Here is an 18,090-nt window from a genome sequence, read left to right as displayed (position 1 = left end):
CCCAGTTATTTGGTCAAACACCAGTCTAGATGCCAAGAAGGTTTTTTTTTAACTTTGTGTAAAGTGTCTCAGCTCCTCCATGATGTGGTAGGCTGTGACCCGGCAGTTGGGGGCCTTCAGAGAAAAGACTGAGGCTTCTTATAGAAGAGGCAGTTGCCTCAAGATTGAGACCCAGAAACCCTGCCTGAGCTTCCAGCTTGCTGGCCCAAAGATTTTAGACTCAAGGCTGAAACATCAATTCTTATCTGAATCTCCAGTGTATTGGCCTGCCCAGAAGATTTTGGACCCATCAGTCCCCATAATCCCATAATCCCATGAGCCAGGTCCTTAATATAAATAAATAAATCTCCCTTTCTCTCCCTCATCTCTACCTATCTATCTCAACAGGATATTATATATATATATATATATTTCCTGTAGATTCTGTTTATCTGGAGAACCCGGACTAATACTCTGACTGTTCTAATCCTGCCCCAGCTGTAAGGTCAACCTCTTACTTGTTATACCGAGAGAGAGTTTTCAAAGTGAAAACCAGAGATGATTCCCAAATAGACACAAACTTTAAGACATTTATAATTATATGGCACCCTCCTTTCTTACACATGTCCTCACTTGAGTTACAAAGGATGGAAAGGAAACCTGGGGATGGGCAGGCCCTGTCACACGAGGGGCTAAACAGAGGTGGCTTTGAGGGCAGGTTCTCAGGTGAGGTCAACTCAGCTAAGACATGTTTTTAAACACAAGGTTAACAGGTCAAGTCTAGCCAGCTTGCCAGAGCCCCATTGGGAATGTTTCACATTCCTCGGGAACTGCAGGCTTGGAAGAAGGGATAGAGGGGGCTGCTCTTCCTCTGGACACAGCAGCAGCCACATATTCTGGCTGGCAAATCTCCCCCGATCGCCCTGAGGCTGCCCTCGCATTCACAGCCCAGGAGTTGGACAAACGACCCTTGTCCGTGCAAATGCTCTGTGCCGACTCCAGATTCCTCTCTTCCATCTGAAAGGCTTCCACTTCCTTTGGCTGTTTAATATCCTGGCTCCAGGGGAGGTCCTACTGGCTTATTAGTTCACAGTCTTGAATCTCACTGTCTTGCTCTTCTGGCTCCCAACAAGAACAGGCTCTTTGTAGAGGGAAATCTTTAATGAAGACATTCCACTTGGAGAAGCATGGTCCTTCTGGAAATCCTCCTGCCCTTGTGCTGTTTCATGCCATGTCCAGCAAACAGTCTTGCTAAGTGAATCAAAATATTGAACAACAAAGTCATTTTCTATTATTAAAATTATAGTTACACTGATAATGCAGTTTGTTCAGGTATCTTGCATTGATATAGTATTTTTATTGTATTTTTAAGACATTATCAACTGATGGCCATTACCGTGTCCATTCGTAATAACTGACTTTCTAGCAGTTCCAGGTAGCAGCCTCCTCCAGGAACAGAGCCTGAGTAGGAGGGGAGGGTGTAAGAGATGTGGGTGGGTGAGAAGGTGACAGAGTTCTGAGGGGGGCTTGGGAAGGCAGCGGAAGCCTAAGGAAGTGGGGAGCTGTCCCTTTGCAGCCTCTGATTTTTATGTTGTATGAACCAAAACAAACATATAAAAATAATATAAAGAAATATAAATATAAAATGCAAATAAAATAGATAGAGATCTCCAGTGTCAGGCAAATAGGGAGCAGAAGGTGAAGAAAGACCTTAGACTCATCCAGAAACCAGGTCAGTTTCATTCTCTGCCGGTAGATGTTCATGCCGTCCTGGTCCAAAGCATCTTGGGTGCAGACCTGGGGATTGGCACACCCTTTCTCAAGACTGGGTGGAGATAGGGCTTGAGCTAAGCAGCTATTTTTCTTCAAAAGGAAGTTTTAGCAACAACTTTCAGGTCTCTCACCTTTTAAATCAAGCTCTGCCCCTCCTGGGAAACCCTGCACCTAAGCACGTGTTCACTCTGCAGTGTGGGTACAGAAGCCTTGCCAAGGCATAACCATAAGGACAAATGACACACAAAGAGTGTGTGTGTACCGAGAAGGCATTTAGGCAGCATTCATTGTCAAAATCCATGTTCTTCTGTAGAATAAATTCTCATTTCCAGTCTTGCCTCTGGTATGGGTTGAGGAGCTCCATTTATTAAACTGAAGTTATTATTTATAGGCTAACAAGTGAAGTTAATGAAAACCATTTCACCTACAGAAGAAAGGTAGATGTATGCAGATGACTTCATCTGAGAAAGCATCTGGAAACAGATGGCAAATTTTGTATGTTAGGACCATGCAATGGGATGACCTCACCACCCAGGGATTCCACCCAAGTACCTGGTGCCAGAAGCATGCTGGAAGTGGCCTCTTCCTGCTGGGGGCTTTGATAACATGGAGCCCATTGAGGGCAAAGGAAAACTTGCTTGGTTTAAGCTGGATCTTACCGACCATCAAGTGCAAGCATCCAATTGTTTTCTAAAGAATATCTAATTGGAATCACACAGACATTTTGAGAAATTGCTCCAAAAACTCACTTGCTCTGAATCTTACACTAGCAACAGTGAAAGGAAAAAAATCATACAAAATCATCCATGAAAGGCCTTAGGCAATTAACCAGTAATTTTAATTCAAACTCCCCATTACCATTTTAAGGGAATGACCTTGCAAATTAGCATTATTAGTATTTTTTATGTTAAAATACATAAACCTGTTCTTCAAAACTCAGAGAACTTTCATTGCATCTTCACAATATGTGATTATACACCAAGGAGTTTTCCCCACTGGCCTCTCAAAGCACCAGTGGGAAGAAGGCAATTTCTTCTTGAGACAGTGCCCGGGAGTCAAGAAGGCTCAAGCAAAAGTTGAGCTGAACACTCACCCCAATAGAAGCTTTATCTGACTGCATGAGGTCACATATGCTTCATCAGACTCTAGGCTCCTTCGTGTTGCCCAGCTTGCACATCAAATATGAATTCATTGTTTTGGCTCTTTGACTAAAAATGTTGAATCGTGGGTGTTTCCACTTGGATTTCTTATGGATCTTAGAAGTCAGACTGGACTGTTCATAAAACAATGACTTGTCTAAAGACTTCCTGATGTAAGGTTACTATAAAAAGTGAGACTGCCCAAGATGAACAGGATAATACCCTGTTCCCTAAATGGGCTCCCAAAGGCCTCCTTTACTGCAGTGTTACCCCAGGGCAAAACATCTTGTAGGAATTTCTGTGTGGCCTCAACTTCCCTGAGGTTTGATCTTCCAACAGAAGTAGATGGTGTTCAATCTTCACACTCTGGAGGCACACATGACCTCCCAGTGCCACCGAGATGCAAACCCAGATTCTACCACTTTACTTGCAGTGTCCCCTTGGATGGGGTATTGAGCCTCCCTGAGTCTGTTTTCTTACCTGATTCTGGCAGAAAGGAAAAAAATCAATTATATACCAGATATTGATTAAACACTGTGACATTCCGAACAGTTGATATCTCTGAAACAGACACAGTCTTCCTCCCTCAAGGAGCTCATGATAAAGAAGTGAGATATATAGCGTGCCAGAGTAAAACACGTGCACCATTTTAGTTGGTAGCAAAAGGAAGACCTCAAGATGAAGCAATTTTTGAGTGAAGACCTGAAGGAGCTGAAGGTGATATCCTGCAGATACCTGGGAGAAGAGTCTTCCAGGCTGAGGGAACAGAATTGCAAAGGACCTGAGGAGGAGTGGCCTGGTATGAGGAAAGGAAAGTATGACCAAAGCAGAAAGAAGGAGGGGTAGTAGGAGATGAGGTCAGAGGGGTGATAAAGGAGACAAGATCATCTAGAGCAAACTATAGCCCATGGATCACATGTGGTTTGCCACCTGTTTTTATAAACAGTTTTACTGAAATCACAGCCATGCCCTTTGTGTTACATGTTGTCTATGGATGCTTTTAAGCTACAACATCAGAGCTAAGTAGTTGGAACCCAGACAGTTTAGCCTGCAAAGCCTAAAATATTCATTATCTGGTCCTTTATAGAAGACTTACCAACTCTGGCTTGAACAACATTTCTCCATGGCAAGAAGTGTAGAGTATGCAGGGCAGGCAAGGTGCAGCAGCTCCGTGATGCTAATAAAGATCCAGACTCCTTTTATCTTTATTCTCCATCAGCTGTTTATCACAATCTCAAAATTGCTGCCAAAGCTCCAAACATCACACATTATATTCACAATTAAGGCAGAAAAGCAGAGGGGAGGAGTATCTGTTCCTTCTGCCAAGAAAGCAAAAATCTTCTTCATCCTCCCTCAAATCCCTTCTCTCCCAGCACACTTTTCCCTGCCTCCTTGCCCAAAAGTGAGTCAAAAGAACCTGGGAGAGCCATGAAAAGAATTGTCAAGATTGACCTAAACAATAGCTTTTAAAATTTTTACCATGATCAACAGAGAAATATATTTTATATCACAGCCTAATACATATAACTGAAACATAAATAATGCAAATGGAAGTTTCATAAACACAACTTACATTGATATTTTCTCTTCTATTTTTGAAATACTAACCACATCATCTACTAACTTCATTTCATAACCTACTATTGGTTTTTAAGTGCTGTATGAAAAATACAGTGGTCCTGAGCCATTACCAGGGGCTAGTACACAGCTGCTCCTAACAAGTTACTTGTTCCCAGGAGTGCTGAGGGGCTTGTGTGTGATCTCTGTTGTTGTAAAGCACCTAGCACAATCCTGACATACAGGGGGTGTGCAGGACATATCAGGTTGCTTCCTGAAACCCTAAAAAAATTATCAGTCTCTTCAGTCCAGGCTAGTCCTGGCCCTGGAGACAGCATCAACTAGGTCAGAGAGAATGACTCACTCCAGGGCTGGGGAAATGGTATGTTATCCTGGTGCTGTTAACCTATCCTATTGGACATGAACGAATACTCAGAGGATCAGAGCTATGCTGAATTTTACCCATTATTTTTAGAAGCCCCCACATTATTGGCCTCAGCTTTGATGGCCAGACCTTTGGGCTGTGCAAGAGTAGAGGTCCCCAGGCACAGGGACTCCCTGAGCTGACTGACAGAGGATGAACCTTCTCCACGAATTCATGCAAAAGCAGAGCTGAAGGATTCTGGCCTGGCCAACTTATTGTTGGGTAGAAAGATAGACATGAGCAGCCGGGGAAAGGGAAGATAAGGTTCAAGGAAAGAACCACCCAAACTCTGCACAGATGGGTGCCGCCTGAGGACAACAAAGGCTTTGCAGAGTGATAACTTTCTTGCCAAGTGGTACCAGGCCATACCAGTTCCCAGCATGAGCTCTAGCAAACAAAACTAAGAACTGCCATACCACACTGCTTCGTGAGAAAGGACATGGGCACTGAAAGGGATGGCTATAGATGGACCTGCCAATCAAGTGACCCCCTCCCCCCACCTTGTCAATTACAGGTGCCTCCTACCCAGAAAGTAATATAAAGGCCTCCAGTCTAACTGATGGAGGTCATTCCACCCTGACTCTGGCACATCCCTTGGAGTGTATTCAAATAAAATTTTTGCTCTACTTCACTATTGTGTCTCTGCCTTTCAGTTCTCCAGGGGAACAAGAACGGAGGAGAACAAACTCCACCTGCAACATCACCCTCATTTTCCCAGGTGGGGAAAGTAAAGCCCAGAGCGACTGCAACAAGCAAGGTCACACACGAAGTTGGTGGAAGAGCCCAGTCTGTACCCCAAATCCGGCGGCCCTAATAAAGAATTGGCACCTTCCCTCTGAGGCGAGTCACAGATCCTGGGGTTTCTAATAACATGCGTTTTTCCAGAAGGGCCATAGCTGAAGCAAAGTGGCCATATGCCTGGAAAGATTAGGAACCCCGAAGGGACGAAACTAAAGCGGTCCGAGTTGGTGATGGGGGAGCAGGTGCCCAGGCCAGGTGCGCGGGTCGTCTCTTCAGCCTCAGCGCCCGGAGTCTTCCTCCGACAGACAGGCGGCGCCCGGGGCGGGCCAGCTCTTCTCAACCCCAGCCAGGCCAACTTCCTACATGGCGCCCACGTCGCAGCGAGCACCCGGCCGTACCCACCATCTTCTCCCTGGGGACGCAGCGCCCCGTGGCCGAGGGGCGGGGCGGGACAAAATGGGGCTGTTCACTAGCCAGGACGAGGCGAGGGGCGGGGCGTGGAGGGGAGGAGAGGGACAGAGCTGTTCAATGGCTCGGGAGAGGGGCGGGGCGCTGAGCGATGGGGGGCGGGGTTATGGGCAGGTTTAGGGGCTGGGCGGTCATAGGACACCCGGGTCAGGGGGCGCACAGCGCCGTTGGCAGCGTCTGGACTGCGCGGTAAGTGATGCCAGTTCAAGAGGGTCCATCGGCGGCACCCGCACCTCCGCACCTGCCCCGGGGCTGCCCCAGCAGTGCCTCGTGGGCCCCGGGAGGATGGCGGGTCGGGCTCGCGCGGGCGCTGCGCAGTCCTTGACCAAGGGCGCAGGTACTGCGCGGCTGGACCCGGCCTGGTGGGGGGGCGGGCACCCGGGAAGGATAGGCCGGGAAGGCAGGGCTCTTGGAGCCAGGGAGGCTCAAGGCTCCTCTGGACGTCCAGTCTCAAAGCCAGAAAGGCAACGCAAGAGCCGCAGAGGGCCCTTGTGCCCAGACCCGCGCCCAAGGGCTCTAGCTCGCCGCACCCCCTTCCGCAGCACTGGTGCTTGGATTGCCCCGTTTCAGGGGAGGGGGTTGGGTGTTGGGCTTTCCCCATCGGCGGGAGTGGTGTCAGCATCTGGGCTTTGTGGGGCCCCCAGCCTTCTTGCTGCGCTCCATAGAGGCCGGTGTCACCAAGGAGGCGGGGAAATGAGGGCTGGGTTCTGGAATTTGAACCCATGCAGCCTAGACTCCAAAGCCATGTGCTTGCTTCACTGCAGTCTGACTGTTCATGGCACAAAGCCGTAACTTACAAAAAAATAGAAAGTCTGTGAGTGAATTGGTGAAACTACCGGGTAAATGAGTTCTGTCTGATGCCCAGTGTATCTCCTGAGCTGCTGCCTGGGGGACGGAGGTGCTGGGGAGGAGGAGGGAGGTGCTGGGGAGAGGGAGGAGGAGCAGGGGTTGCAGGCAGGCCAAGGAAGCTAAGTAGAGGAGAGAGGATCAAAGGCGTTGAATTTAGGTCAAAAACTTGCCGGCTGGCTGGAAATTGTAATGAGTGTTTCAGTACTTTGTCAGTGTTTAAGTGTATTTTCAGTAGCTCTTGTCATAATTCTCTCTGTGTGCTGGGCTGGTGCCTCAAGGCTGGACAGTGAGGGAAGCTGCCACAGATTAGTGTCAGTGTGAAAGCGGGCGGTGGGGCGGGGTTTCCACCGTGAGGCCCCAGTGGGTGGTCTGCAGGCGGAGAGCAGAGTGAAGGCCCAGGGTCCCTTAGGCTCAGCTGGACCATGACAGATAACAAAGAACAAGAACATAACTCAGACATGTTGCATGTCAATCCTGAAGAACAGCCTGAAAGGGAGACCCCAATGAAGAGGTCTTTCAGAAAGCACTCTGGGCTGGGCCCCTGGGGACCTGGGCCCTGGTTTGGGAGTAAACCCAACTTATGCCCTCACTCACAGCTGGCAGGACTCCTGCTGGCAGGGCGCCATCCTCTCTGAGTCCCACATTACCATCTCTGGAATCCCACTCTCTCCCCGAGCCCCAGGGGACTCCCACTGTGACCTATGAACAGGGGCTTCTGTTTATCATGGGTGAGGCTCATCCTACATACTCCCTCATTCACCTTCACAGCAGTGATTCCACTAGTATGGAACCTGAGGTTCAGAGAGGGAAAAGGACTTGCCTAAGGTCACACAGCTAAAGAGTCCCAGAGCAGAGCTTTAAATCCAGATCCTTATAAAAACTCAGTGGTTATCCTATCACAGAGATATTGAAGAAAGTATTTTGAAATTGTCTTAAAGTAAATTAAAATCAAATAGAAAGTAGTTGCACTTCTTAAAGCTTCTGCAGTTTTTTCACAAAGGGGAACTTGCCCTTTGCTCAGTCTCTTCTGGCTGGCTGATTGCCTTTCCCAGGATGCACTGCTAAGAGAGTTTTGGAACCTCCTCCCCTTACCCAGCCTGACCCTGGGGACAGTACAGTACAGCTGGGAAGAGCCCTGAGGACACTGAACCAGCTCCCAGAACAATCCTATTATAGACACCAAGGCCCGAGAGATGGCACAACATGCCGAGTCACATGCCACCTTGATGCAAAACTCTCACCCAGACTCCAAGCTGCAGTGCCCCTTGCCTCCTCCCTCATGCTGTGACATGCCTCAGCAAGAGTTCCTAACCTGGAATCTGGGGACCCAGGGACACAGGAAGAGGTGCTTCCTGATCCCCCTGCAGGGTATGTAGATTGAGTGCGAGGGTACTGCCACACACACTCATGCATATGTGCATTTTTCTGGGGAGAGTGTTGTTTTCAAGAGACACCACTGGGCAGCATGACCCAGAATATCCTGAGGCACACGGTGTCTCACAGGAGGCCATCACATGGCACACAGGTGAGGTGAGTGGGGGGTGGCCACAAGGAGTGCTCAGTAGCAGCTGGCACCAAGCACTGGGAGGGCCTGCCCCCTGGGCTGCACCTCTGGTGCTAGGCACTCAGGATATTGGCCAGTGGCCATTCTGAGCACCTGTTTGTCCAAAAAGCATGGCTGAGATGATTCCTGTGTCCATAGATCCCTTCTTCCATAGGAAAGAGGTGAGCCTGGTGGAGGGGGTAGAGCCCCCACAGGGCCAGGGAGCATTTATATAATGGAGAGCAGGAGAATTGGAAAGGGCTTTCTTGCCCCAAGTTGCCCCATCCCTTGAAAGCAAGGGCAGAAACCAGAAAACCTGCTGCAGGGGTCTGAGCTTGTCAGGAAGCTGTGAGGAGGCCAGCTTGCATGGGTGCAGAGGGCCAGGCTCTTCAGAGGAAGGCAGCCGTGTCTGGGAGGCCCGGGAGCTGGAATGGGCCTGCAGAGACCTGGTGGTGTGGGCCCAGGACTGCTGGGGTGGGAGGAATACAGTAAAGGTGAGCCGGGGTCCATGAGTCAGCCCAGGAGAAAGCGGTGAGTGTAGCCCGCTGTAGCCACCCACCTCCTCTGCTCCCCTCTTGCCACCATCATCTCCGCCTGGACAGTGCCCTGTCCTCTCAGGGCTTCCCAGCCTCAGTGCTGGGTAGGCAGGGGTGTGGCCAAGCCAGAGGGGATGATGGTGGCAGAGGGAGCTGGACAGGAGGGTGAGGACAGCAGTGTGGAAGGGGGCTGCAGCTGCCAAGTCCCTGCCTGCCACTCACAACCCAGCAGCTGGTTTTCTCAGCAGAAACATGCTGAGGGACAGGCTCCGTCCAGCCAGACCCCCTCTCAGAGGCAGCCAGCAGGCACTGCTGCTTCTTCTGGCCTCCCTCCTGCCACTTGCTGGCTGACAGGCTGTGGAGGTCCATTTAAAGGTTCACTGTGTTCAGCGCCTCCCTGCTGGCCCTGGCTGGCATTTGGAGGTTGGAGGTTGGGCTTTGGCTCCAGAGCAGGGGCCTTGGGCCCTTCAGGAGTGCCTTGCAGTGTCACCAGAACCTGTGCTGGGAACTTCTGCCTCGGGAACTTCTGCCTCCTAGTCGGAGCAGACTAGGCCAGGAGGCTCTCAGCTGTGCCCCAGATGCTGTGCCTTCCGCCTTTTACTTCCCACGACACATTCTTTACACGTTTGTGAATCATGCCTAAGGAAGAAATTTGGAATCATTATTTTATGAAGAGTTAGAACAGACATTAGCAAGCCCTCAGATTTCACAGACATCCTCAGAACACTTTAATCTGGATACTGGTGCATTTTCCATTTTGCCAAGAGAGGACAAAAATGACCAACTCTTTTCGCCATCATTTCATGAAAGAGAGGGCATTGTACGGACTGAAAAGTAGGCAGCAAATAGTCTGGAAATCAGGGCTTTCAAATGCACTCATTTTGGTCTCTTGAAAATGCCACTTCATTAGCCTTTTTTCTTCGGCCATAGGAATGGAGCTGTGTTGGTGACCTTGAAGAGTCACAGAGCTGCCTTCTTCTGTGACAGCTGGCTCCATGACCACAAAAGAGGGAAGAAGGACCAAGCCTGGCAGTTACAAAGGCTTCAGTGTCCTTTGTCCCAAGCCAAAGGCCAGGGACAAGAGGGAGGGCAGGCTGTGGGGCCAGCCATCCTCAGCAGCTGCTGAAGTGAAAAGCAAAGACAATCCACTGCCTGTTCACCGAGGACAGGTAACCGTGGCTGGCAAACCATCCTGGGGGACAGGGAGCCCTGGCTGCAGCCTGAGTCTTCCAGGTGGGGACAGACCCCTCCAGCATGAGCTGAGTGCTGTGGGGCTAGGGGTTGGGGAGCAGGCCAGGACAAAGAAACTGGGCTCCCCAGAGTGGCAGGGCTTGGCCTGCCCTGGTGCATCTGTCACCTGGATTTCAGACCGCCTAAGTAGTGGACCGGTCCCAGCCCACTCTCTCCCCAACTTTGTTTCCACTAAAGTTTCTTAGCTTTCATCCATTTGTGTATTGGGCTTTTGCCTAAGATTTTATCTAAAAAATAAGATTGTGCTTTTCATTAAGTGTTAAGAAGCACTCCCTGAGAGACTCTAAGGCCCTGCCCACTGCAAAGGGACAGCAAGGGGCAGCTCACTGTTATCTCTAGCCTGCCTCTTAGGTGTGCATGCAGCTGACATTAGAACTCTTCAAGACACTGGGATTTGCCAAGTGAATGAAAATCATGTCAGCCACTAGTCTGGTAAAGGAGACACAAATGCACAGTGTTCAAATTCATAGTGAAATTCTGCAGGTGGCCCCAGAGCTCAGGTCTGCAACTCAGGGAGGTAGAGAATGTTACCTACTTGGGTGGAGGGATGGAATGTGAGAACCAGCGAGACCATGTGACTTGCTTAGGGACACACAGATGGTGAATGTCAGAGGACACCAAAATGCATGGTTCTCTCATAGGAGAGATTGTTTTTCTATTGGATCAAGCTTCCTACCCCATAAGGCTTGGACCCAGCCTGGCAAGTTGTAGGAGGCCCCTTTGGTGAAGCGGGTGCTTCATTCCCATGCCCCAGCCTCACTCACCTCTTGTCCTCATTGGGGATGATGCAACCCATTCTCCATCCCTGCCCAAGCTAAGCTGTTTATCCTAAAAGCCACCTTCCACTTTCTCACTTTGTCATGTGCAATCCAGGACCGTTCTTCACTTCCTCCTGATTCCCTCCTCTGAGCAGCCTCCCTCAACTGATGTCACCCAACTCCTCCTGGAGACACTCAGTATGTTGGCCATGTCCTTTAAATAAGCAGACTCCCAAGGGTGAAGCTCTCTGGTGTGAGGAAGGTCTCATATGTCACTCAGCACAGTGCTTATCTGGAGCCCTAAGCAAAGCCCTGGATGGGGCTCTGCCTTGCCAATGGGTTTCAGCCCCGGGCAAGCTCATTATGAATTCAATAAGACTGAGGAATGACAGTGGATCGTTCTTGGGATGAAAGGGTTTATACTCAGATTTATTCCTACGGTCGCAGTTCCATCACTAGAATCCCATCCACTCAGAGCGAGTCTGCATGCAGCAAGCCCGTCTCTGCCTCTGGGCCTCTTTGTCTTCCCAGCCACCTCAGTCTCTGTCCTCAGCGCTGCCACCACTCCAGTCTCTGCTCTCCTGTAGTCAAGTAGCCTTGCAGCCATGCAACTCTGTCGTCCAGATCACTGGGCAGAGCTCTTTATATAGAGTCAATAACAATGTAATCCCCACATGTGCATAGTGAGCCAGCCAACCAGGGCCAGGTGAGAATCCTGGCCGTAGGAATCTTCACTTTATCCACAGGCTCCCTGCCTCCCACCATACAGCCCCCTTTAGTCTGATTTGCATAATATTCCATTTGAACAAAGTTCTACAGGTCAGAAAATTTGTAACCCATTGAAGATCAATACTCCCATTGTACAGGTGGGAAAACTAAGGCTCAAGAGGAAAAGCATGCAACTGAAGCCACGCAGCTCTTTAGCAGCCCCCAACCCAGAGTGCCTCAGGAAGCATCTTCTGTGAATAACCAATCACTGATGAATAGAGAATTCCACTTGTAAGAATTCCTACTAAATGGAGCAAAATGGACATATTCCCCACATGCTTTGGGGGAATGAAAGTATTGTAAGATGAGTCATGTTACAAACGAGGTACAGTGAGACCATCTGTCTTTTATGGTTTGTCTGGCTACATTTTACTTTTTTTTTTATTAAGGTATTATTGATATACACTCTTAAGAAAGTTTCACATGAAAAAACAATGTGGTTACTACATTCACTCATATTATCATGTCCCCCCCAATACCCCATTGCAGTCACTGTCCATCAGTGTAGTAAGATGCTACAGAGTCACTATTTGCTTTCTCTGTGCTACATGTCTTCCCCATGATCCCCCCACACCATGGCTACATTTTACTTTTACCTATGTGTTCATTTTATGAAATTATTTACTGTATTAGTTGGGATAGTCGCGGCTATGCTGCAGTAACAAATCCCTTAAAACACCAGTGCCATCACAGCAGATGTTTATTTTTCTTTCCCAGTTTCTATCCATTGTGAGTTGGCAGAGGGCTGTGCTCCACAAAGGCACCCTGGGACCCAGGCTGACCATCAGGAAGCTGTACCAATTGGGGCACATGGCTTTCTGGGTCAGCACAGCAGAGAACAACGGGCTGCAGGGTCACATACTGGCTCAGATGTGCTGGCCTGGGAGTGACACATGACACTTGTGTATAACATGTGACTCATTAGTCATATGGCTCTGCAGCTGCAAGGGCCCGAGGAATGTGAGCATGGTGTGGATAAAATGAAAGTTCCTGTGGTGAGCATTCTCACCTGGCCCTAGTTGGCTAGTTCACTGCACACATGTGGGCAATACATTGCTATTGACTCTATAAAGAGCTCCACCCAGTGCTCTGGGTGACACAGTGGCACGGCTGCAAGGCTGCAGGAGAGCAGAGCAGAGCAGAGGTTGGAGTGGTGGCAGCACTGAGGACAGAGGCCCAGAGGCAGAGACTGGCTTGCCACATGCAGACTTGCTCTGAGTGGATGGGCTTCTAGTGATTGACCTGCCACCATGGGAATAAAGTTGGGTATCACCCTTTCACCCCAAGAACGTTCTACTGTCATTTCTTTGGTCACACTGAATCCATAGTGAACTTCCCGGGGGCTGAAACCCATTGGTAAGACACATGGTCATTTCAGGGCCCAGGGGCAGTACACGCTCCACCAGTCACCTGACTTTACACACAAAAATACAAAAATCCAATTTCTGGCTGCCCGTGAAATAACCAGAAGCTCTGCCCCTCTAGTCACCAATGTGTCCCCAGTGCCCCGCGGACTTCACTGACCAATGGACTTCTTGGCCACATCGCCTCCCTGGCCACTGGCACTTCATGCTTTGCTCCAACTGTGTACACACAGCTCTGGGAAAGGTGGTTTTGGGGGCTTGGGGAGCTTCTCATACACATCCAAGAATCTAACAGCCATTATGGACCCCTGCGCAAGCCAGGCTTGTGCCTGATGCTGGAAACAAATGGTGAGGCAGAAAAGCAGGGTCTGTGCTGCTCCACACTCCTTTTCTCTTGGAAAAAGAAAAAAGGCAAAACAACGCAGGCCCTGCAGGGCCCAGCTTGGTGGGCAGTGGTAGCAGCTGCTGGGCCCCTGAGGAGCTGCCAGATCCCCGGCCCGGAGGAGGGGGATGCTCTGGCAAGGTGTCCTGGAGGCCCTAACATCAGACAATGGGACAGGGAAGGCTGTGCTCTGCACAGGGAACAGAATGGTGAAACCCAAAGGGGGCACAAAGTATAGAGTCCATTAGGGGAGCTGTGAGCAGCCCTGGAAGGCTGCATGCAGCTCAGAGCAGCAGGTGGGGAGGAAGGGGAGAGAAGCTGGCCACAGAGCAAGGCAAGGGGAAAACCACCTCCTGCTGTGCTGGTAAACCCAGCGCTTTCTTCTGTGAACTTGCTTAAAGCAACAGAGCTGTTGCTGGTTCCCTGCAGGAACAGTGTTGAGCTCCTGGGAACCATGGCTAAAGCCATCTCTGCAATGGATGTGTTTGCATTGCTACCCAAAGAGGGCACCTGGCAGGTCACTTTTTGCACAGGAGACTGGGGTACTGAGGAACTGAACCCCTATTTTGAAATCCTGTTTCCAGTTTGGAGAGGAATGCAGCTGGAGGTCCCCACTCCAGGCCCCCATGGTGCCCTTACCCTGCAGGGGCCTGACATCTCTATGCCTCACCCCAGGCCAGGGCAGAGGGCAGGCATTTATAGGGTGATTCTGAGGTCACGGAGAAGCCACTTCCCTCAGATCATTCCTCTTCTGCAAGTGTCCCCTGCTTCCAGAACCAAATGCTCTTGGGGCCAATGCCAGTACAGAAGGCAAGCCCAGCCTGTTTTGCAGCTGGTGTCAAGCCAGAAGAGTGTGTGCTGGGCAGTCAGTCAGTGCCCAGGGGCCAGAGTGCTCTGTCCTCCCTGAGGACATTAGGATGGCAGTTAGTGTGCTTGAGCCGCCTGGTAACAGCTGCTGACATGCAGATAGGGAGCCACGACTGAGCAGATGTTGGGTTTGGGGAGGAGCCAGCCTCTGGCACAGGCAGCTGTGTGCCCTGGCTGCCTCCTCTCTGCCTAACCCCATGTTTCCACTGCAACTGGAGAGGAGAGGCAGAGGCCAGCTCAGACGGGCAGTGTGTGAAGCTGTGGCTCACTGCCCAACACAGGGGCTTTGATAAAGGTCCTGGGCTAGAACCAAGTGGACAGAGAGGTAGAAATCTGTGCCAAAGATGCACACAGATAGAGAAAGCTCTCCATGAAAGACAGAGAGGGTTTGAGAAGCTCCACAGACGTGAATGGGAAGAGATTTAGGTAGTGTCCTGTGTGCATCCACTAACAATCCTGTAGGATAGAGATTACCCCACAGTGAGATGAGAAAAGGAAGGGTGGGGGTGGGGGGTTTAAGTCACTGTCCCACATCAGTGTAGGGGAGGAATTAAGAGACCAGAATCTAGGGTCTGAATGCTTGTGTTCAAACAGTGACTCAGCCACTTGCCTGGTATCTGAGGCAAAGTACCTAATTTCTGTTCCCGTTTTCTCTTCCATAAAATGGGAATAGGATGGTACTATAAGGAGAGAGATAAATCAAAAAATGCTCAACACAGCCTCCAGCATGTAGTGGGCACAGTACCAATTAACCCATCAATAGGAGAGTGGGCCCTGGTATGCTGACTCCAAAGCAGGGTTGGGCCAGCAGCCCGGGTTCAGTGGGCATGGAGGAGAAAGGCCCAGGGTGCTTTGTGGGGCCTCAGGAGCAATCAAGGCAGAAACCATCATTCATCATCAACCAAAGGAAGAGAGTACATGGTCTGAAACATTTAGAAAGTTGATTCAGATTCCTGTGGTTTATGGACGTTTTTGGAGAGGTGCTGATAGGGCTGGTTCTGGGTCCCAGCCTCTCAGCAGTTCTGACTTTGTCCCACTGAGGGAAAGCTGGCTGATATGTGTGGGTGTGGGGCCGCTTTAAGTCCTCTGGGCCTGGCCCTTCAGCCTTAGCCACCCAGTGCACCAGGGAGTGGGGGTTGGGAGGGGAGAGGCTGAGGTCCCTGGGCACCAAGGCTCTGGCAATGCTCTGACCCACATGCCTCCAGGCCACCTGTCTTGTTTTGTCTTCCTCACAGGTAACTTCCAGGTCTGCAGATAACAGGAGAAGATGAAGGAAGATTGTCCGCCCAGTGCCCATGTCCCCATCAGTGACAGCAAGTCCATTCTGAAGTAGGCCTTTGTGTGCAGAGCAGGACTTCACACCCCCAGCCCCTCAGCCACTCCCTACTGGGGACAGCTTTAGGGCACTTTGCACAGATCACTTTGCACAGTGTACCTGCCTCAGGTCACTGTGGGGCACTTCTGTCATTGTTGTTGATGATGATATATTTTTTATTGAAGTACAGTTGATACACAATATTACACTGGTTTCAAGTTATAACACCGTTCTACCTTGTTAAATCCTCACCCCAAATAGTGCAGTTACTATCTGTCAACATAGAAAGATGTTACAGAACCATTGACTATATTCTCTATGTTGTACTTTCATGCCCTGCCTAATTTTATATTATGATTAAGAAATTGTGCCCCTTTAACCCCCACACCTATTTCACCTACCTGACCCCAACACCTCCCCATGATAACCACAAGACACTTCTCAGTGTCTATGAGTCAGTGGCAGTTTTGATCATTTTGTTTTGTTTTTTGTTTAGATCCCACAAATAAGTGAAATCATATGGTATTTGTCTTTCTCTGCCTGGCTTATTTCACTGAGCATAATACCCTGTAGGTCCATCCATTTTATCACAAATGTCAGGATTTCTTTTTTTTATGACTGAATAAGATTCCACTGTGTTTATGTACCACATCTTTATCCATTCATTTATTGGTGGACACTTTGGTTGCTTCCATGTCTTGGCTATTGTAAATAATGTTGCAATAAACATAGGGGCATGTATATTTTAGGATCAGGGATTTCATTTTCTTTGGATAAATTCCTGTAAGTGGAATTACTGGAACATATGGTATTTCTGTTTTTAATTATGTTTGTTTTGTTTTGTTTTCATAATTAATTAATTTTGTTGTCATTAATTTGCAATTACATGAAGAATATTATGTTTACTAGGGTCCCCCCTTCACCACATCCCCCCACATACCCCATTACAGTACTGTCCATCAGCGTAGTAAGATGCTATAGAATCACTACTTGTCTTCTCTGTGTTGCACAGCCCTCTGCATGCCCCCCACCACATTATACATGCTAATCGTAATGCCCCCTTTCTTTTTTCCCCACCCTTATCCCTCCCTTCCCTCCCTTTCTCCCCAGTCCCTTACCCTTTGGTAACTGTTAGTCCATTCTTAGGTTCTATGATTCTGCTGCTGTTTGTTCCTTCAGTCTTTCTTTATTCCTATTGTCTTTGGGTTTGAAGTGAGTCTTGTAAGCAGCATAGAGATGGGTCTTGCTTTTTTATCCATTCTGTTATTCTGTGTCTTTTGATTGGTGCATTCAGTCCGTCTACATTTACGGTGATTATTGAAAGATATGTACTTATTGCCATTGCAGACTTTAGATTCGTGGTTGCCAAAGGTTCATGGTTAGCTTCTTTAGCATCTTACTGTCTAACTTAACTCGCTTATTGAGCTATTTTAAACACTGTCTGGTCATTCTTTATTTTTCTCCCTTCTTATTCCTCCTCCTCCGTTCTTTATATGTTGGTTATTTTATTCTGTGCTCTTTTGTGCTTCCTTTAACTGCTTTTGTGGGTAGTTGATTTTATTTTTTGCCTTTACTTAGTATTTGGTTGGTCTGGTTTCTTTGCTGTGATTTTATTTTCTCTGGTGACATCTATTTAGTCTTACGAGTGCCCCCATCTAGAGCAGTCCCTCTAAAATACCCTGTAGAGGTGGTTTGTGGGAGGCAAATTCCCTCAACTTATGCTTGTCTGGGAATTGTTTAATCCCTCCTTCATATTTAAATGATAGTCGTGCTGGATACAGTATTCTTGGTTCAAGGTCCTTCTGTTTCATTGCATTAAATATATCATGCCATTCTCTTCTGGCCTGTAATGTTTCTGTTGAGAAGTCTGATGATAGCCTGATGGGTTTTCCTTTGTAGGTGACCTTTTTCCTCTCTCTAGCGGCCTTTAAAACTCTGTCCTTGTCCTTGACCTTTGCCATTTTAGTTATTATGTGTCTTGGTGTTGTCCTTCTTGGGTCCTTTCTGTTGGGAGTTCTGTACACTTTCATGATCTGATCAATTATTTCCTCCTCCAGTTTGGGGAAGTTTTCAGCAATTATTTCTTCAAATACACTTTCTATCCCTTTTTCTCTCTTCTTCTTCTTCTGGTACCCCTATAATGCGGATATTGTTCCTTTTGGATTGGTCACACAGTTCTCTTAATATTGATTCATTCCTGGAGATCTTTTATCTCTCTCTATGTCAGCTTCTATGCGTTCCTGTTCTCTGGTTTCTATTCCATCAATGACCTCTTGCATCTTACCCATTCTGCTTAGAAATGCTTCCAGAGATTGTTTCACTTCTGTAATCTCCCTCCGGACTTCATCCCATAGCTCTTGCATATTTCTCTGCAGC

The 18,090-nt window shown here is 48.7% G+C and overlaps 1 protein-coding gene and 1 pseudogene across 2 annotated transcripts in view; one reads left to right on the top strand and one right to left on the bottom strand.

Moving 5' to 3' along the window:
* Window positions 1–549: 549 nt before the first annotated feature.
* The window catches only part of LOC118922226 (protein DEPP-like), a 32,776-nt gene continuing 15,235 nt past the window's right edge, over window positions 550–18,090 (bottom strand). For both annotated transcript variants that reach the window (XR_008998869.1, XR_008998871.1), the window contains one exon: window positions 550–1,230. The gene's annotated coding sequence lies outside the window, so the exon portion shown is untranslated. The remainder of the gene's footprint in view (window positions 1,231–18,090) is intronic.
* Window positions 6,180–18,090, top strand: part of LOC118914100 (ras association domain-containing protein 4-like) — a 39,280-nt pseudogene continuing 27,369 nt past the window's right edge.

This window comes from Manis pentadactyla, chromosome 8 (genome assembly GCF_030020395.1).
Source record: "Manis pentadactyla isolate mManPen7 chromosome 8, mManPen7.hap1, whole genome shotgun sequence".
Classification (NCBI taxonomy): domain Eukaryota; kingdom Metazoa; phylum Chordata; class Mammalia; order Pholidota; family Manidae; genus Manis; species Manis pentadactyla.
The sequence above is the reverse complement of the archived record's forward strand: the minus strand, read 5'-3'. Positions and strand labels throughout refer to the sequence as shown.